This window comes from Crinia signifera, chromosome 5, assembly GCF_055691185.1.
Source record: "Crinia signifera chromosome 5, ASM5569118v1, whole genome shotgun sequence".
Taxonomy (NCBI): domain Eukaryota; kingdom Metazoa; phylum Chordata; class Amphibia; order Anura; family Myobatrachidae; genus Crinia; species Crinia signifera.
This window is the reverse complement of record NC_139221.1, coordinates 332191595-332215751: the sequence shown is the minus strand read 5'-3', so window position 1 is coordinate 332215751 and position 24157 is coordinate 332191595. Positions and strand designations below refer to the sequence as shown.

The 24157-nt window shown below is 50.8% G+C and overlaps 1 protein-coding gene across 1 annotated transcript in view; it reads right to left on the bottom strand.

The window, feature by feature from the left end:
- LOC146005834 (uncharacterized) overlaps positions 1-24157 on the bottom strand; it is a 150751-nt gene that overhangs the window by 23352 nt on the left and 103242 nt on the right. The window lies entirely within an intron of this gene.

The following is a 24157-nucleotide window of genomic DNA, read 5'->3' as shown; positions in this document are numbered from 1 at the left end:
CAATACTGTACTGGGCGCATAGGGCCTGGTGCCGGCTCTGCAACACTTCACCACACAATACTGTACTGGGCGCATAGGGCCCGGTGCCGGCTCTGCAACACTTCCCCGCACAATACTGTACTGGGCGCATAGGGCCTGGTGCCGGCTCTGCAACACTTCCCCGCACAATACTGTACTGGGCGCATAGGGCCTGGTGCCGGCTCTGTAACACTTCCCTGCACAATACTGTACTGGGCGCATAGGGCCTGGTGCCTGCTCTGCAACACTTCCCCGCACAATACAGTACTGGGCGCATAGGGCCTGGTGCCGACTCTGCAACGCTTTCCTGCACAATACAGTACTGGGCGCATAGGGCCTGGTGCCGGCTCTGCAACGCTTCCCTGCACAATACTGTACTGGGCGCATAGGGCCTGGTGCCGGCTCTGCAACGCTTCCCTGCACAATACTGTACTGGGAGCATAGGGCCTGGTGCCGGCTCTGCAACACTTCCCTGCACAATACTGTACTGGGTGCATAGGGCCTGGTGCCGGCTCTGCAACACTTCCCCGCACAATACTGTACTGGGCGCATAGGGCCTGGTGCCGGCTCTGCAACACTTCCCTGCACAATACTGTACTGGGAGCATAGGGCCTGGTGCCGGCTCTGCAACGCTTCCCTGCACAATACTGTACTGGGCGCATAGGGCCTGGTGCCGGCTCTGCAACACTTCCCTGCACAATACTGTACTGGGCGCATAGGGCCTGGTGCCGGCTCTGCAACACTTCCCTGCACAATACTGTACTGGGCGCATAGGGCCTGGTGCCGGCTCTGCAACACTTCCACGCACAATACTGTACTGGGCGCATAGGGCCTGGTGCCGGCTCTGCAACACTTCCCCGCACAATACTGTACTGGGCGCATAGGGCCTGGTGCCGACTCTGCAACACTTCCCCGCACAATACTGTACTGGGCGCATAGGGCCTGGTGCCGGCTCTGCAACACTTCCCCGCACAATACTGTACTGGGCGCATAGGGCCTGGTGCCGGCTCTGCAACACTTCCCCGCACAATACTGTACTGGGCGCATAGGGCCTGGTGCCGGCTCTGCAACACTTCCCTGCACAATACTGTACTGGGCGCATAGGGCCTGGTGCCGACTCTGCAACGCTTCCCCGCACAATACTGTACTGGGCGCATAGGGCCTGGTGCCGGCTCTGCAACACTTCCCCGCACAATACTGTACTGGGCGCATAGGGCCTGGTGCCGGCTCTGTAACACTTCCCTGCACAATACTGTACTGGGCGCATAGGGCCTGGTGCCGGCTCTGCAACACTTCCCTGCACAATACTATACTGGGAGCATAGGGCCCGGTGCCGGCTCTGCAACACTTCCCTGCACAATACAGTACTGGGCGCATAGGGCCTGGTGCCGGCTCTGCAACACTTCCCTGCACAATACTGTACTGGGAGCATAGGGCCTGGTGCCGGCTCTGCAACACTTCCCTGCACTATACTGTACTGGACGCATAGGGCCTGGTGCCGGCTCTGCAACACTTACCTGCACAATACTGTACTGGGAGCATAGGGCCTGGTGCCAGCTCTGCAAAGCTTCCCCGCACAATACTGTACTGTGCGCATAGGGCCTGGTGCCGGCTCTGCAACACTTCCCTGCACAATACTGTACTGGGCACATAGGGCCTGGTGCCGGCTCTGCAACACTTCCCTGCACAATACTGTACTGGGCGCATAGGGCCTGGTGCCGGCTCTGCGACACTTCCCTGCACAATACTGTACTGGGCGCATAGGGCCTGGTGCCGGCTCTGCGACACTTCCCTGCACAATACTGTACTGGGCGCATAGGGCCTGGTGCCGGCTCTGCGACACTTCCCCGCACAATACTGTACTGGGCGCATAGGGCCTGGTGCCGGCTCTGCAACACTTCCCTGCACAATACTGTACTGGGCGCATAGGGCCTGGTGCCGGCTCTGCAACGCTTCCCCGCACAATACAGTACTGGGCGCATAGGGCCTGGTGCCGACTCTGCAACACTTTCCCGCACAATACAGTACTGGGCACATAGGGCCTGGTGCCGGCTCTGCAACACTTCCCCGCACAATACTGTACTGGGCGCATAGGGCCCGGTGCCGGCTCTGCAACACTTCCCCGCACAATACTGTACTGGGCGCATAGGGCCTGGTGCCGGCTCTGCAACACTTCCCTGCACAATACAGTACTGGGCGCATAGGGCCTGGTGCCGGCTCTGCAACACTTCCCTGCACAATACTGTACTGGGCGCATAGTGCCTGGTGCCGGCTCTGCAACACTTCCCTGCACAATACTGTACTGGGCGCATAGGGCCTGGTGCCGGCTCTGCAACACTTCCCTGCACAATACTGTACTGGGCGCATAGGGCCTGGTGCCGGCTCTGCAACGCTTCCCTGCACAATACTGTACTGGGCGCATAGGGCCTGGTGCCGGCTCTGCAACACTTCCCTGCACAATACTGTACTGGGCGCATAGGGCCCGGTGCCGGCTCTGCAACACTTCCCTGCACAATACAGTACTGGGCGCATAGGGCCCGGTGCCGGCTCTGCAACACTTCCCTGCACAATACAGTACTGGGCGCATAGGGCCCGGTGCCGGCTCTGCAACACTTCCCTGCACAATACTGTACTGGCGCATAGGGCCCGATGCCGGCTCTGCAACACTTCCCCGCACAATACTGTACTGGGAGCATAGGGCCTGGTGCCGGCTCTGCAACGCTTCCCTACACAATACTGTACTGGGCGCATAGGGCCCGGTGCCGGCTCTGCAACACTTCCCCGCACAATACTGTACTGGGCGCATAGGGCCCGGTGCCGGCTCTGCAACACTTCACTGCACAATACTGTACTGGCGCATAGGGCCTGGTGCCGGCTCTGCAACACTTCACTGCACAATACTGTACTGGGCGCATAGGGCCCGGTGCCGGCTCTGCAACACTTCCCTGCACAATACAGTACTGGGCGCATAGGGCCTGGTGCCGGCTCTGCAACACTTCCCTGCACAATACTGTACTGGGCGCATAGGGCCTGGTGCCGGCTCTGCAACACTTCCCTGCACAATACTGTACTGGGCGCATAGGGCCTGGTGCCGGCTCTGCAACACTTCCCTGCACAATACTGTACTGGGCACATAGGGCCTGGTGCCGGCTCTGCAACACTTCCCTGCACAATACAGTACTGGGCGCATAGGGCCCGGTGCCGGCTCTGCAACACTTCCCCGCACAATACTGTACTGGGCGCATAGGGCCTGGTGCCGGCTCTGCAACACTTCCCTGCACAATACTGTACTGGGCGCATAGGGCCCGGTGCCGGCTCTGCAACACTTCCCTGCACAATACTGTACTGGGCGCATAGGGCCTGGTGCCTGCTCTGCAACACTTCCCCGCACAATACAGTACTGGGCGCATAGGGCCTGGTGCCGGCTCTGTAACACTTCCCTGCACAATACTGTACTGGGCGCATAGGGCCTGGTGCCTGCTCTGCAACACTTCCCCGCACAATACAGTACTGGGCGCATAGGGCCTGGTGCCGACTCTGCAACGCTTTCCTGCACAATACAGTACTGGGCGCATAGGGCCTGGTGCCGGCTCTGCAACGCTTCCCTGCACAATACTGTACTGGGTGCATAGGGCCTGGTGCCGGCTCTGCAACACTTCCCCGCACAATACTGTACTGGGCGCATAGGGCCTGGTGCCGGCTCTGCAACACTTCCCTGCACAATACTGTACTGGGAGCATAGGGCCTGGTGCCGGCTCTGCAACGCTTCCCTGCACAATACTGTACTGGGCGCATAGGGCCTGGTGCCGGCTCTGCAACACTTCCCTGCACAATACTGTACTGGGCGCATAGGGCCTGGTGCCGGCTCTGCAACACTTCCCTGCACAATACTGTACTGGGCGCATAGGGCCTGGTGCCGGCTCTGCAACACTTCCCCGCACAATACTGTACTGGGCGCATAGGGCCTGGTGCCGGCTCTGCAACACTTCCCTGCACAATACTGTACTGGGCGCATAGGGCCTGGTGCCGGCTCTGCAACACTTCCCTGCACAATACTATACTGGGAGCATAGGGCCCGGTGCCGGCTCTGCAACACTTCCCTGCACAATACAGTACTGGGCGCATAGGGCCTGGTGCCGGCTCTGCAACACTTCCCTGCACAATACTGTACTGGGAGCATAGGGCCTGGTGCCGGCTCTGCAACACTTCCCTGCACTATACTGTACTGGACGCATAGGGCCTGGTGCCGGCTCTGCAACGCTTCCCTGCACAATACTGTACTGGGTGCATAGGGCCTGGTGCCGGCTCTGCAACACTTACCTGCACAATACTGTACTGGGAGCATAGGGCCTGGTGCCAGCTCTGCAAAGCTTCCCCGCACAATACTGTACTGTGCGCATAGGGCCTGGTGCCGGCTCTGCAACACTTCCCCGCACAATACTGTACTGGGCGCATAGGGCCCGGTGCCGGCTCTGCAACACTTCCCCGCACAATACTGTACTGGGCGCATAGGGCCCGGTGCCGGCTCTGCAACACTTTCCCGCACAATACAGTACTGGGCACATAGGGCCTGGTGCCGGCTCTGCAACACTTCCCCGCACAATACTGTACTGGGCGCATAGGGCCCGGTGCCGGCTCTGCAACACTTCCCCGCACAATACTGTACTGGGCGCATAGGGCCTGGTGCCTGCTCTGCAACACTTCCCTGCACAATACTGTACTGGGAGCATAGGGCCTGGTGCCGGCTCTGCAACACTTCCCTGCACAATACTGTACTGGGCGCATAGGGCCTGGTGCCGGCTCTGCAACGCTTCCCTGCACAATACTGTACTGGGTGCATAGGGCCTGGTGCCGGCTCTGCAACGCTTCCCTGCACAATACTGTACTGGGCGCATAGGGCCTGGTGCCGGCTCTGCAACACTTCCCCGCACAATACTGTACTGGGCGCATAGGGCCTGGTGCCGGCTCTGCAACGCTTCCCTGCACAATACTGTACTGGGCGCATAGGGCCTGGTGCCGGCTCTGGAACACTTCCCTGCACAATACTGTACTGGGCGCATAGGGCCTGGTGCCGGCTCTGCAACACTTCCCTGCACAATACTGTACTGGGCGCATAGGGCCTGGTGCCGGCTCTGCAACGCTTCCCTGCACAATACTGTACTGGGCGCATAGGGCCTGGTGCCGGCTCTGCAACGCTTCCCTGCACAATACTGTACTGGGCGCATAGGGCCTGGTGCCGGCTCTGCAACGCTTCCCTGCACAATACTGTACTGGGCGCATAGTGCCTGGTGCCGGCTCTGCAACACTTCCAAGCACAATACTGTACTGGGCGCATAGGGCCTGGTGCCGGCTCTGCAACACTTCCCTGCACAATCCTGTACTGGGCGCATAGGGCCTGGTGCAGGCTCTGCAACACTTCCCCGCACAATACTGTACTGGGCGCATAGGGCCTGGTGCCGGCTCTGCAACGCTTCCCTGCACAATACTGTACTGGGCGCATAGTGCCTGGTGCCGGCTCTGCAACACTTCCAAGCACAATACTGTACTGGGCGCATAGGGCCTGGTGCCGGCTCTGCAACGCTTCCCTGCACAATACTGTACTGGGCGCATAGTGCCTGGTGCCGGCTCTGCAACACTTCCAAGCACAATACTGTACTGGGCGCATAGGGCCTGGTGCCGGCTCTGCAACACTTCCCTTCCCAGTGATCCTGTCCACCCATCTCCATGCAAAAGTCCGGGATACTCATTGGATTTCCCACAGAGGTTATTATTATCAGTGCAAAATCATTCCCCACCTCTGTGCGCTATCACTACACGCCTCTGTACATATCTTCTCTTATCTCAAAATATCATCCAACACGACCTCTACGCTCCTCCCAAGATCTGCGTCTCTCATCCACACTCATTACTCGCTCCCATTGCCGGCTGCAGGACTTTCTTCGGGCTGCACCCACTCTGTGGAATGCCCTCCCAAGCACAATAAGACTCCTCCAGTCTCCAAACCTATAAGCGTTCCCTAAAAATCATCTCTTCAGGCAGCTTATCGAATTCCAAAACCAGTCACAGAACCTTGCGTTCTGGTGGAATCGATGCAATAAAGAATACAGTATCTATCCTTATGTATCAATGCCTATTTCCCTATAGATTGTAAGCTTGCGAACAGGGCCCTCCTACCTCTGACTGTCTGTAAATACCCAGCTTGTTGTATCTCTGTCTCCTTTGTAAAGCGCAACGGAATATGCTGTGCTATATAAGACGCTGTAACGGAATCTGCTGCGCTATATAAGACGCTGTAACGGAATCTGCTGCGCTATATAAGACGCTGTAACGGAATCTGCTGCGCTATATAAGACACTGTAACGGAATCTGCTGCGCTATATACAGGGGAGCCGAGAGAGGGGGGGAGTGGGTACTAATTACCCGGGCCCAGGCTTGCTGAAGTGGCCCCGCAGGGGCCCTGGTCTGACCCCTCCCTTTCCCCTCCATCCCTCCCAGGTAGCAACAGTAGCACACACTTCTACAGCATGTGCTGTGCTGACAGCAGGCTCAGCATGAGTGTCTCACTGACAGCGTGAGAGGTCATGCTGAGCCTGCAGTCAGCACAGCACATGCTGTAGGTGTGTGCTGCTTCTGAGATTACAGTTTTTAGTTTTCTTTCACCCTCCTCTAAACATTTGGGGGTGTGGCCTAAATGTGGGAGGTTCCCACAACACACACACTTAGGCCACGCCCCCAACATTTTACCGGGGCCCGGCATTCCTCTCGGCTGCCCTGGCTATATAAGACCCTGTAACGGAATCTGCTGCGCTATATAAGATACTGTAACTGAATCTGCTGCGCTATATAAGACACTGTAACGGAATCTGCTGCGCTATATAAGACGCTGTAACGGAATCTGCTGCGCTATATAAGACACTGTAACGAAATCTGCTGCGCTATATAAGACACTGTAACGGAATCTACTGCGCTATAAGACACTGTAACGGAATCTGCTGCGCTATATAAGACACTGTAACGGAATCTGCTGCGCTATATAAGACACTGTAACGGAATCTGCTGCGCTATATAAGACACTGTAACGGAATCTGCTGCGCTATATAAGACACTGTAACGGAATCTGCTGCGCTATATAAGACACTGTAACGGAATCTACTGCGCTATATAAGACACTGTAACGGAATATGCTGCACTATATAAGACACTGTAACGGAATCTGCTGCGCTATATAAGACGCTGTAACGGAATCTGCTGCGCTATATAAGACACTGTAACGGAATCTGCTGCGCTATATAAGACGCTGTAACGGAATCTGCTGCGCTATATAAGACACTGTAACGGAATCTGCTGCGCTATATAAGACACTGTAACGGAATCTGCTGCACTATATAAGACACTGTAACGGTATCTGCTGCGCTATATAAGACACTGTAACGGAATCTGCTGCGCTATATAAGACACTGTAACGGAATCTGCTGCGCTATATAAGACGCTGTAACGGAATCTGCTGCGCTATATAAGACGCTGTAACGGAATCTGCTGCGCTATATAAGACGCTGTAACGGAATCTGCTGCGCTATATAAGACACTGTAACGGAATCTGCTGCGCTATATAAGACACTGTAACGGAATCTACTGCGCTATATAAGACACTGTAACGGAATATGCTGCGCTATATAAGACACTGTAACGGAATCTGCTGCGCTATATAAGACGCTGTAACGGAATCTGCTGCGCTATATAAGACACTGTAACGGAATCTGCTGCGCTATATAAGACGCTGTAACGGAATCTGCTGCGCTATATAAGACACTGTAACGGAATCTGCTGCGCTATATAAGACACTGTAACGGAATCTGCTGCACTATATAAGACACTGTAACGGTATCTGCTGCGCTATATAAGACACTGTAACGGAATCTGCTGCGCTATATAAGACACTGTAACGGAATCTGCTGCGCTATATAAGACGCTGTAACGGAATCTGCTGCGCTATATAAGACGCTGTAACGGAATCTGCTGCGCTATATAAGACGCTGTAACGGAATCTGCTGCGCTATATAAGACACTGTAACGGAATCTGCTGCACTATATAAGACACTGTAACGGAATCTGCTGCGCTATATAAGACACTGTAACGGAATCTGCTGCACTATATAAGACACTGTAACGGAATCTGCTGCGCTATATAAGACACTGTAACGGAATCTGCTGCGCTATATAAGACACTGTAACGGTATCTGCTGCGCTATATAAGACGCTGTAACGGAATCTGCTGCGCTATATAAGACGCTGTAACGGAATCTGCTGCACTATATAAGACACTGTAACGGTATCTGCTGCGCTATATAAGACACTGTAACGGATTCTGCTGCGCTATATAAGACACTGTAACGGTATCTGCTGCGCTATATAAGACGCTGTAACGGAATCTGCTGCGCTATATAAGACGCTGTAACGGAATCTGCTGCGCTATATAAGACGCTGTAACGGAATCTGCTGCGCTATATAAGACACTGTAACGGAATCTGCTGCACTATATAAGACACTGTAACGGAATCTGCTGCGCTATATAAGACACTGTAACGGAATCTGCTGCGCTTTATAAGACACTGTAACGGAATCTGCTGCGCTATATAAGACACTGTAACGGAATCTGCTGCGCTATATAAGACGCTGTAACGGAATCTGCTGCGCTATATAAGACGCTGTAACGGAATCTGCTGCGCTATATAAGACGCTGTAACGGAATCTGCTGCGCTATATAAGACGCTGTAACGGAATCTGCTGCGCTATATAAGACGCTGTAACGGAATCTGCTGCGCTATATAAGACGCTGTAACGGAATCTGCTGAGCTATATAAGACACTGTAACGGAATCTGCTGCGCTATATAAGACGCTGTAACGGAATCTGCTGCGCTATATAAGACGCTGTAACGGAATCTGCTGCGCTATATAAGACACTGTAACGGAATCTGCTGCGCTATATAAGACGCTGTAACGGAATCTGCTGCGCTATATAAGACACTGTAACGGAATCTGCTGAGCTATATAAGACGCTGTAACGGAATCTGCTGCGCTATATAAGACGCTGTAACGGAATCTGCTGCACTATATAAGACACTGTAACGGTATCTGCTGCGCTATATAAGACACTGTAACGGATTCTGCTGCGCTATATAAGACACTGTAACGGTATCTGCTGCGCTATATAAGACGCTGTAACGGAATCTGCTGCGCTATATAAGACGCTGTAACGGAATCTGCTGCGCTATATAAGACGCTGTAACGGAATCTGCTGCGCTATATAAGACACTGTAACGGAATCTGCTGCACTATATAAGACACTGTAACGGAATCTGCTGCGCTATATAAGACACTGTAACGGAATCTGCTGCGCTTTATAAGACACTGTAACGGAATCTGCTGCGCTATATAAGACACTGTAACGGAATCTGCTGCGCTATATAAGACACTGTAACGGAATCTACTGCGCTATATAAGACACTGTAACGGAATATGCTGCACTATATAAGACACTGTAACGGAATCTGCTGCGCTATATAAGACGCTGTAACGGAATCTGCTGCGCTATATAAGACACTGTAACGGAATCTGCTGCGCTATATAAGACGCTGTAACGGAATCTGCTGCGCTATATAAGACACTGTAACGGAATCTGCTGCGCTATATAAGACACTGTAACGGAATCTGCTGCACTATATAAGACACTGTAACGGTATCTGCTGCGCTATATAAGACACTGTAACGGAATCTGCTGCGCTATATAAGACACTGTAACGGAATCTGCTGCGCTATATAAGACGCTGTAACGGAATCTGCTGCGCTATATAAGACACTGTAACGGAATCTGCTGCGCTATATAAGACGCTGTAACGGAATCTGCTGCGCTATATAAGACACTGTAACGGAATCTGCTGAGCTATATAAGACGCTGTAACGGAATCTGCTGCGCTATATAAGACGCTGTAACGGAATCTGCTGCACTATATAAGACACTGTAACGGTATCTGCTGCGCTATATAAGACACTGTAACGGATTCTGCTGCGCTATATAAGACACTGTAACGGTATCTGCTGCGCTATATAAGACGCTGTAACGGAATCTGCTGCGCTATATAAGACGCTGTAACGGAATCTGCTGCGCTATATAAGACGCTGTAACGGAATCTGCTGCGCTATATAAGACACTGTAACGGAATCTGCTGCGCTATATAAGACACTGTAACGGAATCTGCTGCGCTATATAAGACACTGTAACGGAATCTGCTGCGCTATATAAGACACTGTAACGGAATCTGCTGCGCTATATAAGACACTGTAACGGAATCTGCTGCGCTATATAAGACACTGTAACGGAATCTACTGCGCTATATAAGACACTGTAACGGAATATGCTGAACTATATAAGACACTGTAACGGAATCTGCTGCGCTATATAAGACGCTGTAACGGAATCTGCTGCGCTATATAAGACACTGTAACGGAATCTGCTGCGCTATATAAGACGCTGTAACGGAATCTGCTGCGCTATATAAGACACTGTAACGGAATCTGCTGCGCTATATAAGACACTGTAACGGAATCTGCTGCACTATATAAGACACTGTAACGGTATCTGCTGCGCTATATAAGACACTGTAACGGAATCTGCTGCGCTATATAAGACACTGTAACGGAATCTGCTGCGCTATATAAGACGCTGTAACGGAATCTGCTGCGCTATATAAGACGCTGTAACGGAATCTGCTGCGCTATATAAGACGCTGTAACGGAATCTGCTGCGCTATATAAGACACTGTAACGGAATCTGCTGCGCTATATAAGACACTGTAACGGAATCTACTGCGCTATATAAGACACTGTAACGGAATATGCTGCGCTATATAAGACACTGTAACGGAATCTGCTGCGCTATATAAGACGCTGTAACGGAATCTGCTGCGCTATATAAGACACTGTAACGGAATCTGCTGCGCTATATAAGACGCTGTAACGGAATCTGCTGCGCTATATAAGACACTGTAACGGAATCTGCTGCGCTATATAAGACACTGTAACGGAATCTGCTGCACTATATAAGACACTGTAACGGTATCTGCTGCGCTATATAAGACACTGTAACGGAATCTGCTGCGCTATATAAGACACTGTAACGGAATCTGCTGCGCTATATAAGACGCTGTAACGGAATCTGCTGCGCTATATAAGACGCTGTAACGGAATCTGCTGCGCTATATAAGACGCTGTAACGGAATCTGCTGCGCTATATAAGACACTGTAACGGAATCTGCTGCACTATATAAGACACTGTAACGGAATCTGCTGCGCTATATAAGACACTGTAACGGAATCTGCTGCACTATATAAGACACTGTAACGGAATCTGCTGCGCTATATAAGACACTGTAACGGAATCTGCTGCGCTATATAAGACACTGTAACGGTATCTGCTGCGCTATATAAGACGCTGTAACGGAATCTGCTGCGCTATATAAGACGCTGTAACGGAATCTGCTGCACTATATAAGACACTGTAACGGTATCTGCTGCGCTATATAAGACACTGTAACGGATTCTGCTGCGCTATATAAGACACTGTAACGGTATCTGCTGCGCTATATAAGACGCTGTAACGGAATCTGCTGCGCTATATAAGACGCTGTAACGGAATCTGCTGCGCTATATAAGACGCTGTAACGGAATCTGCTGCGCTATATAAGACACTGTAACGGAATCTGCTGCACTATATAAGACACTGTAACGGAATCTGCTGCGCTATATAAGACACTGTAACGGAATCTGCTGCGCTTTATAAGACACTGTAACGGAATCTGCTGCGCTATATAAGACACTGTAACGGAATCTGCTGCGCTATATAAGACGCTGTAACGGAATCTGCTGCGCTATATAAGACGCTGTAACGGAATCTGCTGCGCTATATAAGACGCTGTAACGGAATCTGCTGCGCTATATAAGACGCTGTAACGGAATCTGCTGCGCTATATAAGACGCTGTAACGGAATCTGCTGCGCTATATAAGACGCTGTAACGGAATCTGCTGAGCTATATAAGACACTGTAACGGAATCTGCTGCGCTATATAAGACGCTGTAACGGAATCTGCTGCGCTATATAAGACGCTGTAACGGAATCTGCTGCGCTATATAAGACACTGTAACGGAATCTGCTGCGCTATATAAGACGCTGTAACGGAATCTGCTGCGCTATATAAGACACTGTAACGGAATCTGCTGAGCTATATAAGACGCTGTAACGGAATCTGCTGCGCTATATAAGACGCTGTAACGGAATCTGCTGCGCTATATAAGACGCTGTAACGGAATCTGCTGCGCTATATAAGACGCTGTAACGGAATCTGCTGCGCTATATAAGACACTGTAACGGAATCTGCTGCACTATATAAGACACTGTAACGGAATCTGCTGCGCTATATAAGACACTGTAACGGAATCTGCTGCGCTTTATAAGACACTGTAACGGAATCTGCTGCGCTATATAAGACACTGTAACGGAATCTGCTGCGCTATATAAGACGCTGTAACGGAATCTGCTGCGCTATATAAGACGCTGTAACGGAATCTGCTGCGCTATATAAGACGCTGTAACGGAATCTGCTGCGCTATATAAGACGCTGTAACGGAATCTGCTGCGCTATATAAGACGCTGTAACGGAATCTGCTGCGCTATATAAGACGCTGTAACGGAATCTGCTGAGCTATATAAGACACTGTAACGGAATCTGCTGCGCTATATAAGACGCTGTAACGGAATCTGCTGCGCTATATAAGACGCTGTAACGGAATCTGCTGCGCTATATAAGACACTGTAACGGAATCTGCTGCGCTATATAAGACGCTGTAACGGAATCTGCTGCGCTATATAAGACACTGTAACGGAATCTGCTGAGCTATATAAGACGCTGTAACGGAATCTGCTGCGCTATATAAGACACTGTAACGGAATCTGCTGCGATATATAAGAAACTGTTAATAAATAAATATCATTACCCGCCTCAGGTCTGTGCGCTATCATTGCCCGCGTCTGTGCGCTATCATTGCCCGCGTCTGTTCCATATCTCCCAACATCTGTGTCTCGATAATCAGGACACACGTGTGGCAGAGCCATGCACGCGCCCAAAAAGGGGGCGTGACCTTGCGGGACTTTGTGTCCTCCGGCCAGGCCCCCTTTTTACTCCTCTGCATTGTTTTAGGCTGGGGGACTCCCAACTGCCCCCTACCACGCCTTGGGCGGAAAGTGGGAACATCCCCAAAAACCAGGACATTTCTGCAGAAAGCGCGACAGTTGGGAGGTATGTGTATTGTCAGATAGGATTTATCTTCATGATTTCTTTTTACTTTTGCTATAAATAAAAATATCTGTTCCCTGTATCCATGTATCCCTGGGCCAGTCTTGGATGATATTCCCTGCATCCACAAAACAGTCTGGGATGGTATTCACTGTTTCCCTGGGTGAGTCTGGGATTGTATTCCCTGTATCCCTGGGTAAGTGTGGGATGGTATTCCCTGTATCCCTGGGTAAGTTTGGGATGGTATTCCCTGTATTCCTGGGCCAGTCTGGGATGGTATTCCCTGTATCCCTGGGCGGTGTGGGATGGTATTCCCTGTATCCCTGGGTAAGTTTGGGATGGTATTCCCTGTATCCCGGGCCAGTCTGGGATGGTATTCCCTGTATACATCACCCATTCTCTGGACAAAAATTCAAACTTAGCTGGCCCCTACATGTACTACAAAACTCCTGCCCGTGCGGCCTGCACTATGTAGGTAATACTGACGGTGCTTTGAAAACCAGAATGGCTGAGCACAGAAGGGACATACGAGCAGCTTTGCTCTCAGGGAAGAGCGAACAACCAGTAGTGCGCCACTTTGCCACTCATAAACATAACATGACAGCCCTCCGGTATAAGACCATTGATCGTGTTCCATTCTCAGTCAGGGGAGGATCTAAAACACTCTCCCAGTCCCAGTGGATCTTCAAACTAGGGGTGACATTTATTAGAGATCGATTTTGGGGTTTTGGCGATTTATATCGCAAAAACGGCCGTTTTTTTTTATTTTTATTTTTAATGAGGTGCGAATTTGGAAATCGCCAAAAAAAATGGTCTAAAGTTCCAAAAAAAAAATAGACCTGATCCTGACTGGCGATTTTGTCAGAAACATGCACAGATCATTGTGATCTGTGTATGGTTCTTTGGTTAAATATGTGTAAAAGTATAAAAAAAAAATGGCGTGAGGTCCCCCCTCTTGCAATAAAGAATACAGTATCTATCCTTATGTATCAGTGCCTATTTCCCTATAGAGTGTAAGCTTGCGAGCAGGGCCCTCCTACCTTTTGACTGTCTGTAAATACCCAGCTTGTTGTATCTCTGTCTCCTTTGTAAAGCGGAATATGCTGCACTATATAAGAAACTGTTAATAAATAAATATCATTGCCCGCCTCAGGTCTGTGCGCTATCATTGCCCGCGTCTGTGCACTATCATTGCCTGCGTCTGTGCGCTATCATTGCCCGCGTCTGTACTCTATCATTGCCTGCGTCTGTACTCTATCATTGCCTGCGTCTGTGCGCTATCATTGCCTGCGTCTGTGCGCTATCATTGCCTGCGTCTGTACTCTATCATTGCCTGCGTCTGTGCGCTATCATTGCCTGCGTCTGTGCGCTATCATTGCCTGCGTCTGTGCGCTATCATTGCCCGTGTCTGTGCGCTATCATTGCCCGCGTCTGTGCGCTATCATTGCCCGCGTCTGTACTCTATCATTGCCCGCGTCTGTACTCTATCATTGCCTGCGTCTGTGCGCTATCATTGCCTGCGTCTGTACTCTATCATTGCCTGCGTCTGTGCGCTATCATTGCCTGCGTCTGTACTCTATCATTGCCTGCGTCTGTGCGCTATCATTGCCTGCGTCTGTGCGCTATCATTGCCCGCGTCTGTACTCTATCATTGCCTGCGTCTGTGCGCTATCATTGCCTGCGTCTGTGCGCTATCATTGCCCGCGTCTGTACTCTATCATTGCCTGCGTCTGTGCGCTATCATTGCCCGCGTCTGTGCGCTATCATTGCCCGCGTCTGTACTCTATCATTGCCTGCGTCTGTACTCTATCATTGCCTGCGTCTGTGCGCTATCATTGCCTGCGTCTGTGCGCTATCATTGCCCGCGTCTGTACTCTATCATTGCCCGCGTCTGTACTCTATCATTGCCTGCGTCTGTACTCTATCATTGCCTGCGTCTGTGCGCTATCATTGCCTGCGTCTGTACTCTATCATTGCCTGCGTCTGTGCGCTATCATTGCCTGCGTCTGTGCGCTATCATTGCCCGCGTCTGTACTCTATCATTGCCTGCGTCTGTGCGCTATCATTGCCTGCGTCTGTGCGCTATCATTGCCCGCGTCTGTACTCTATCATTGCCTGCGTCTGTGCGCCATCATTGCTCGCGTCTGTACTCTATCATTGCCTGCGTCTGTGCGCTATCATTGCCCGCGTCTGTACTCTATCATTGCCCGCGTCTGTACTCTATCATTGCCTGCGTCTGTGCGCTATCATTGCCCGCGTCTGTTCCATATCTCCCAACATCTGTGTCTCGATAATCAGGACACACGTGTGGCAGAGCCATGCACGCGCCCAAAAAGGGGGCGTGACCTTGCGGGACTTTGTGTCCTCCGGCCAGGCCCCCTTTTTCACTCCTCTGCATTGTTTTAGGCTGGGGGACTCCCAACTGCCCCCCTTCCACGCCTTGGGCGGAAAGTGGGAACATCCCCAAAAACCATGACATTTCTGCAGAAAGCGCGAGAGTTGGGAGGTATGTGAATTGTCAGATAGGATTTATGTTCATGATTTCTTTTTACTTTTGCTATAAATAAAAATATCTGTTCCCTGTATCCCTGTATCCCTGGGTGAGTCTGGGATGGTATTCCCTGTATCCCAGGGCCAGTCTGGGATGGTATTCACTGTTTCCCTGGGTGAGTCTGGGATTGTATTCCCTGTATCCCTGGGTGAGTCTGGGATGGTTTTCCCTGTATCCCAGGGCCAGTCTTGGATGGTACTCACTGTTTCCCTGGGTGAGTCTGGGATGGTATTCCATGTATTAATGGGCCATTCTGGTATGGTATTCCCTGTTTCCCTGGTTGAGTCTGGGATGGTATTCCCTGTATCCCTGGGCCAGTCTGGGATGGTTTTCCTTGTATCCCCGGGCCAGTCTGTGATGGTATTCTCTGTATCTCCGGGCCAGTCTGTGATGGTATTCTCTGTATCTCCGGGCCAGTCTGGGATGGTATTCCATGTATCGCTGGTGAGTCTGGGATGGTATTTCCTGTATCCCCTTGTGAGTCTGTGATGGTATTCCCTGTATCCCCAGGCCAGTCTGGGATGGTATTCACTGTTTCCCTTGGTGAGTCTGGGATGGTATTCTTTGTATCCCTGGGTGAGTCTGGGATGGTATTCCCTGTATCCCTGGTTGAGTCTGGGATGGTATTCCCTGTTTCCCTGGTTGAGTCTGGTATGGTATTCCCTGTATCCCTGGTTGAGTCTGGGATGGTATTCCCTGTATCCCAGGGCCAGTCTGGGATTGTATTTCCTGTATCTCCTGGTGAGTCTGTGATGGTATTCCCTGTATCCCCAGGCCAGTCTGGGATTGTATTCCCTGTATCCCTGGGTGAGTCTGGGATGGTATTCCCTGTATACCTGGTTGAGTCTGGGATTGTATTCCCTGTATCCCTGGGTGAGTCTGGGATGGTATTCCCTGTATCCCAGGGCCAGTCTGGGATTGTATTCCCTGTATCCCTGGGTGAGTCTGGGATGGTATTCCCTGTATACCTGGTTGAGTCTGGGATTGTATTCCCTGTATCCCTGGGTGAGTCTGGGATGGTATTTCCTGTGTCCCCTGGTGAGTTAGTGATGGTATTCCCTGTATCCCCAGGCCAGTCTGGGATGGTTTTCCTTGTATCCCCGGGCCAGTCTGGGATGGTTTTCCTTGTATTCCAGGGCCAGTCTGGGATGGTATTCTCTGTATCTCCGGGCCAGTCTGGGATGGTATTCCATGTATCGCTGGTGAGTCTGGGATAATATTCCCTGTATCCCTGGTTAAGTCTGGGATGGTATTCCCTGTATCCCAGGGCCAGTCTGGGATTGTATTCCCTGTATCCCTGGGTGAGTCTGGGATGGTATTCCCTGTATCCCAGGGCCAGTCTGGGATTGTATTCCCTGTATCCCTGGGTGAGTCTGGGATGGTATTCCCTGTATCCCAGGGCCAGTCTGGGATTGTATTCCCTGTATCCCTGGTTGAGTCTGGGATTGTATTCCCTGTATCCCTGGGTGAGTCTGGGATGGTATTTCCTGTGTCCCCTGGTGAGTTAGTGATGGTATTCCCTGTATCCCCAGGCCAGTCTGGGATGGTTTTCCTTGTATCCCCGGGCCATTCTGGTATGGTATTCCCTGTTTCCCTGGGTGAGTCTTGGATGGTATTCTTTGTATCCCTGGGTGAGTCTGGGATGATATTCCCTGTATCCCTGGGTGAGTCTGGGACAATGTTCCCTCTAATTTTACAAAGGCTGTGTGCGGCAAAAGATTTTGGCTGTGCAACTTTTGTGCGTCACTTATATATAACTGGAAAATGACTTTCAGCATTTGTGGTAACTTTACTTCAACATGATATTAAACATTTAAACATTCAAAACACAACACACAATGTAGTTAATGGGTGAAACACATTAATTGAGTCCACAACTGCAAAAATGGACCACTGCTGCTTTGTGCGCTCTGTTGTAATGTCTGTGCGCACGCTCGTCGAGTTGTGTGCGTGCACACAGTTTAGAGGGAACACTGGTCTGGGATGATATTCCCTTTATCCTGGGTGAGTATGGGATGGTATTTCCTGTATCCCAGGGTGAGTCTGGGAAGGGTTTCCCTGTATTTCCGTATTCCCTGTATCCCTGGCTGAGTCTGGGATTGTATTCCCTGTATCCAGGGCCAGTCTGGGATGGTATTCCCTGTTTCCCTGGGTGAGTCTGGGATGGTATTCCCTGTATCCCTGGGCCAGTCTGGGATGGTATTCCCTGTATTCCCGGTTGAGTCTGGGATTGTATTTCCTGTATTCTCGTATTCCCTGTATCCCTGGGTAAGTCTGGGATGGTATTTACTGTATTCCCGGTTGAGTCTGGGATTGTATTCCCTGTATCCCTGGGTAAGTGTGGGATGGTATTCCCTGTATCCCTGGGTAAGTTTGGGATGGTATTCCCTGTATTCCTGGGCCAGTCTGGGATGGTATTCCCTGTATCCCTGGGCGGTGTGGGATGGTATTCCCTGTATCCCTGGGTAAGTTTGGGATGGTATTCCCTGTATCCCGGGCCAGTCTGGGATGGTATTCCCTGTATACATCACCCATTCTCTGGACAAAAATTCAAACTTAGCTGGCCCCTACATGTACTACAAAACTCCTGCCCGTGCGGCCTGCACTATGTAGGTAATACTGACGGTGCTTTGAAAACCAGAATGGCTGAGCACAGAAGGGACATACGAGCAGCTTTGCTCTCAGGGAAGAGCGAACAACCAGTAGTGCGCCACTTTGCCACTCATAAACATAACATGACAGCCCTCCGGTATAAGACCATTGATCGTGTTCCATTCTCAGTCAGGGGAGGATCTAAAACACTCTCCCAGTCCCAGTGGATCTTCAAACTAGGGGTGACATTTATTAGAGATCGATTTTGGGGTTTTGGCGATTTATATCGCAAAAACGGCCGTTTTTTTTATTTTTATTTTTAATGAGGTGCGAATTTGGAAATCGCCAAAAAAAATGGTCTAAAGTTCCAAAAAAAAAATAGACCTGATCCTGACTGGCGATTTTGTCAGAAACATGCACAGATCATTGTGATCTGTGTATGGTTCTTTGGTTAAATATGTGTAAAAGTATAAAAAAAAAATGGCGTGAGGTCCCCCCTCTTGCAATAAAGAATACAGTATCTATCCTTATGTATCAGTGCCTATTTCCCTATAGAGTGTAAGCTTGCGAGCAGGGCCCTCCTACCTTTTGACTGTCTGTAAATACCCAGCTTGTTGTATCTCTGTCTCCTTTGTAAAGCGGAATATGCTGCACTATATAAGAAACTGTTAATAAATAAATATCATTGCCCGCCTCAGGTCTGTGCGCTATCATTGCCCGCGTCTGTGCACTATCATTGCCTGCGTCTGTGCGCTATCATTGCCCGCGTCTGTACTCTATCATTGCCTGCGTCTGTACTCTATCATTGCCTGCGTCTGTGCGCTATCATTGCCTGCGTCTGTGCGCTATCATTGCCTGCGTCTGTACTCTATCATTGCCTGCGTCTGTGCGCTATCATTGCCTGCGTCTGTGCGCTATCATTGCCTGCGTCTGTGCGCTATCATTGCCCGTGTCTGTGCGCTATCATTGCCCGCGTCTGTGCGCTATCATTGCCCGCGTCTGTACTCTATCATTGCCCGCGTCTGTACTCTATCATTGCCTGCGTCTGTGCGCTATCATTGCCTGCGTCTGTACTCTATCATTGCCTGCGTCTGTGCGCTATCATTGCCTGCGTCTGTACTCTATCATTGCCTGCGTCTGTGCGCTATCATTGCCTGCGTCTGTGCGCTATCATTGCCCGCGTCTGTACTCTATCATTGCCTGCGTCTGTGCGCTATCATTGCCTGCGTCTGTGCGCTATCATTGCCCGCGTCTGTACTCTATCATTGCCTGCGTCTGTGCGCTATCATTGCCCGCGTCTGTGCGCTATCATTGCCCGCGTCTGTACTCTATCATTGCCTGCGTCTGTACTCTATCATTGCCTGCGTCTGTGCGCTATCATTGCCTGCGTCTGTGCGCTATCATTGCCCGCGTCTGTACTCTATCATTGCCCGCGTCTGTACTCTATCATTGCCTGCGTCTGTACTCTATCATTGCCTGCGTCTGTGCGCTATCATTGCCTGCGTCTGTACTCTATCATTGCCTGCGTCTGTGCGCTATCATTGCCTGCGTCTGTGCGCTATCATTGCCCGCGTCTGTACTCTATCATTGCCTGCGTCTGTGCGCTATCATTGCCTGCGTCTGTGCGCTATCATTGCCCGCGTCTGTACTCTATCATTGCCTGCGTCTGTGCGCCATCATTGCTCGCGTCTGTACTCTATCATTGCCTGCGTCTGTGCGCTATCATTGCCCGCGTCTGTACTCTATCATTGCCCGCGTCTGTACTCTATCATTGCCTGCGTCTGTGCGCTATCATTGCCCGCGTCTGTTCCATATCTCCCAACATCTGTGTCTCGATAATCAGGACACACGTGTGGCAGAGCCATGCACGCGCCCAAAAAGGGGGCGTGACCTTGCGGGACTTTGTGTCCTCCGGCCAGGCCCCCTTTTTCACTCCTCTGCATTGTTTTAGGCTGGGGGACTCCCAACTGCCCCCCTTCCACGCCTTGGGCGGAAAGTGGGAACATCCCCAAAAACCATGACATTTCTGCAGAAAGCGCGAGAGTTGGGAGGTATGTGAATTGTCAGATAGGATTTATGTTCATGATTTCTTTTTACTTTTGCTATAAATAAAAATATCTGTTCCCTGTATCCCTGTATCCCTGGGTGAGTCTGGGATGGTATTCCCTGTATCCCAGGGCCAGTCTGGGATGGTATTCACTGTTTCCCTGGGTGAGTCTGGGATTGTATTCCCTGTATCCCTGGGTGAGTCTGGGATGGTTTTCCCTGTATCCCAGGGCCAGTCTTGGATGGTACTCACTGTTTCCCTGGGTGAGTCTGGGATGGTATTCCATGTATTAATGGGCCATTCTGGTATGGTATTCCCTGTTTCCCTGGTTGAGTCTGGGATGGTATTCCCTGTATCCCTGGGCCAGTCTGGGATGGTTTTCCTTGTATCCCCGGGCCAGTCTGTGATGGTATTCTCTGTATCTCCGGGCCAGTCTGTGATGGTATTCTCTGTATCTCCGGGCCAGTCTGGGATGGTATTCCATGTATCGCTGGTGAGTCTGGGATGGTATTTCCTGTATCCCCTTGTGAGTCTGTGATGGTATTCCCTGTATCCCCAGGCCAGTCTGGGATGGTATTCACTGTTTCCCTTGGTGAGTCTTGGATGGTATTCTTTGTATCCCTGGGTGAGTCTGGGATGATATTCCCTGTATCCCTGGGTGAGTCTGGGACAATGTTCCCTCTAATTTTACAAAGGCTGTGTGCGGCAAAAGATTTTGGCTGTGCAACTTTTGTGCGTCACTTATATATAACTGGAAAATGACTTTCAGCATTTGTGGTAACTTTACTTCAACATGATATTAAACATTTAAACATTCAAAACACAACACACAATGTAGTTAATGGGTGAAACACATTAATTGAGTCCACAACTGCAAAAATGGACCACTGCTGCTTTGTGCGCTCTGTTGTAATGTCTGTGCGCACGCTCGTCGAGTTGTGTGCGTGCACACAGTTTAGAGGGAACACTGGTCTGGGATGATATTCCCTTTATCCTGGGTGAGTATGGGATGGTATTTCCTGTATCCCAGGGTGAGTCTGGGAAGGGTTTCCCTGTATTTCCGTATTCCCTGTATCCCTGGCTGAGTCTGGGATTGTATTCCCTGTATCCAGGGCCAGTCTGGGATGGTATTCCCTGTTTCCCTGGGTGAGTCTGGGATGGTATTCCCTGTATCCCTGGGCCAGTCTGGGATGGTATTCCCTGTATTCCCGGTTGAGTCTGGGATTGTATTTCCTGTATTCTCGTATTCCCTGTATCCCTGGGTAAGTCTGGGATGGTATTTACTGTATTCCCGGTTGAGTCTGGGATTGTATTCCCTGTATCCCTGGGTAAGTGTGGGATGGTATTCCCTGTATCCCTGGGTAAGTTTGGGATGGTATTCCCTGTATTCCTGGGCCAGTCTGGGATGGTATTCCCTGTATCCCTGGGCGGTGTGGGATGGTATTCCCTGTATCCCTGGGTAAGTTTGGGATGGTATTCCCTGTATCCCGGGCCAGTCTGGGATGGTATTCCCTGTATACATCACCCATTCTCTGGACAAAAATTCAAACTTAGCTGGCCCCTACATGTACTACAAAACTCCTGCCCGTGCGGCCTGCACTATGTAGGTAATACTGACGGTGCTTTGAAAACCAGAATGGCTGAGCACAGAAGGGACATACGAGCAGCTTTGCTCTCAGGGAAGAGCGAACAACCAGTAGTGCGCCACTTTGCCACTCATAAACATAACATGACAGCCCTCCGGTATAAGACCATTGATCGTGTTCCATTCTCAGTCAGGGGAGGATCTAAAACACTCTCCCAGTCCCAGTGGATCTTCAAACTAGGGGTGACATTTATTAGAGATCGATTTTGGGGTTTTGGCGATTTATATCGCAAAAACGGCCGTTTTTTTTTATTTTTATTTTTAATGAGGTGCGAATTTGGAAATCGCCAAAAAAAATGGTCTAAAGTTCCAAAAAAAAAATAGACCTGATCCTGACTGGCGATTTTGTCAGAAACATGCACAGATCATTGTGATCTGTGTATGGTTCTTTGGTTAAATATGTGTAAAAGTATAAAAAAAAAATGGCGTGAGGTCCCCCCTCTTGCAATAAAGAATACAGTATCTATCCTTATGTATCAGTGCCTATTTCCCTATAGAGTGTAAGCTTGCGAGCAGGGCCCTCCTACCTTTTGACTGTCTGTAAATACCCAGCTTGTTGTATCTCTGTCTCCTTTGTAAAGCGGAATCTGCTGCACTATATAAGAAACTGTTAATAAATAAATATCATTACCCGCCTCAGGTCTGTGCGCTATCATTGCCTGCGTCTGTGCGCTATCATTGCCTGCGTCTGTGCGCTATCATTGCCCGCGTCTGTGCGCTATCATTGCCCGCGTCTGTACTCTATCATTGCCTGCGTCTGTACTCTATCATTGCCTGCGTCTGTGCGCTATCATTGCCTGCGTCTGTGCGCTATCATTGCCTGCGTCTGTGCGCTATCATTGCCTGCGTCTGTGCGCTATCATTGCCTGCGTCTGTGCGCTATCATTGCCCGCGTCTGTACTCTATCATTACCCGCCTCAGGTCTGTGCGCTATCATTGCCTGCGTCTGTGCGCTATCATTGCCTGCGTCTGTGCGCTATCATTGCCTGCGTCTGTACTCTATCATTGCCTGCGTCTGTGCGCTATCATTGCCTGCGTCTGTGCGCTATCATTGCCTGCGTCTGTACTCTATCATTGCCTGCGTCTGTGCGCTATCATTGCCTGCGTCTGTGCGCTATCATTGCCTGCGTCTGTGCGCTATCATTGCCCGTGTCTGTGCGCTATCATTGCCCGCGTCTGTGCGCTATCATTGCCCGCGTCTGTACTCTATCATTGCCCGCGTCTGTACTCTATCATTGCCTGCGTCTGTGCGCTATCATTGCCTGCGTCTGTACTCTATCATTGCCTGCGTCTGTGCGCTATCATTGCCTGCGTCTGTACTCTATCATTGCCTGCGTCTGTGCGCTATCATTGCCTGCGTCTGTGCGCTATCATTGCCCGCGTCTGTACTCTATCATTGCCTGCGTCTGTGCGCTATCATTGCCTGCGTCTGTGCGCTATCATTGCCCGCGTCTGTACTCTATCATTGCCTGCGTCTGTGCGCTATCATTGCCCGCGTCTGTACTCTATCATTGCCTGCGTCTGTGCGCTATCATTGCCCGCGTCTGTACTCTATCATTGCCCGCGTCTGTACTCTATCATTGCCTGCGTCTGTGCGCTATCATTGCCTGCGTCTGTGCGCTATCATTGCCTGCGTCTGTACTCTATCATTGCCTGCGTCTGTGCGCTATCATTGCCTGCGTCTGTACTCTATCATTGCCTGCGTCTGTGCGCTATCATTGCCTGCGTCTGTGCGCTATCATTGCCCGCGTCTGTACTCTATCATTGCCTGCGTCTGTGCGCTATCATTGCCTGCGTCTGTGCGCTATCATTGCCCGCGTCTGTACTCTATCATTGCCTGCGTCTGTGCGCCATCATTGCTCGCGTCTGTACTCTATCATTGCCTGCGTCTGTGCGCTATCATTGCCCGCGTCTGTACTCTATCATTGCCCGCGTCTGTACTCTATCATTGCCTGC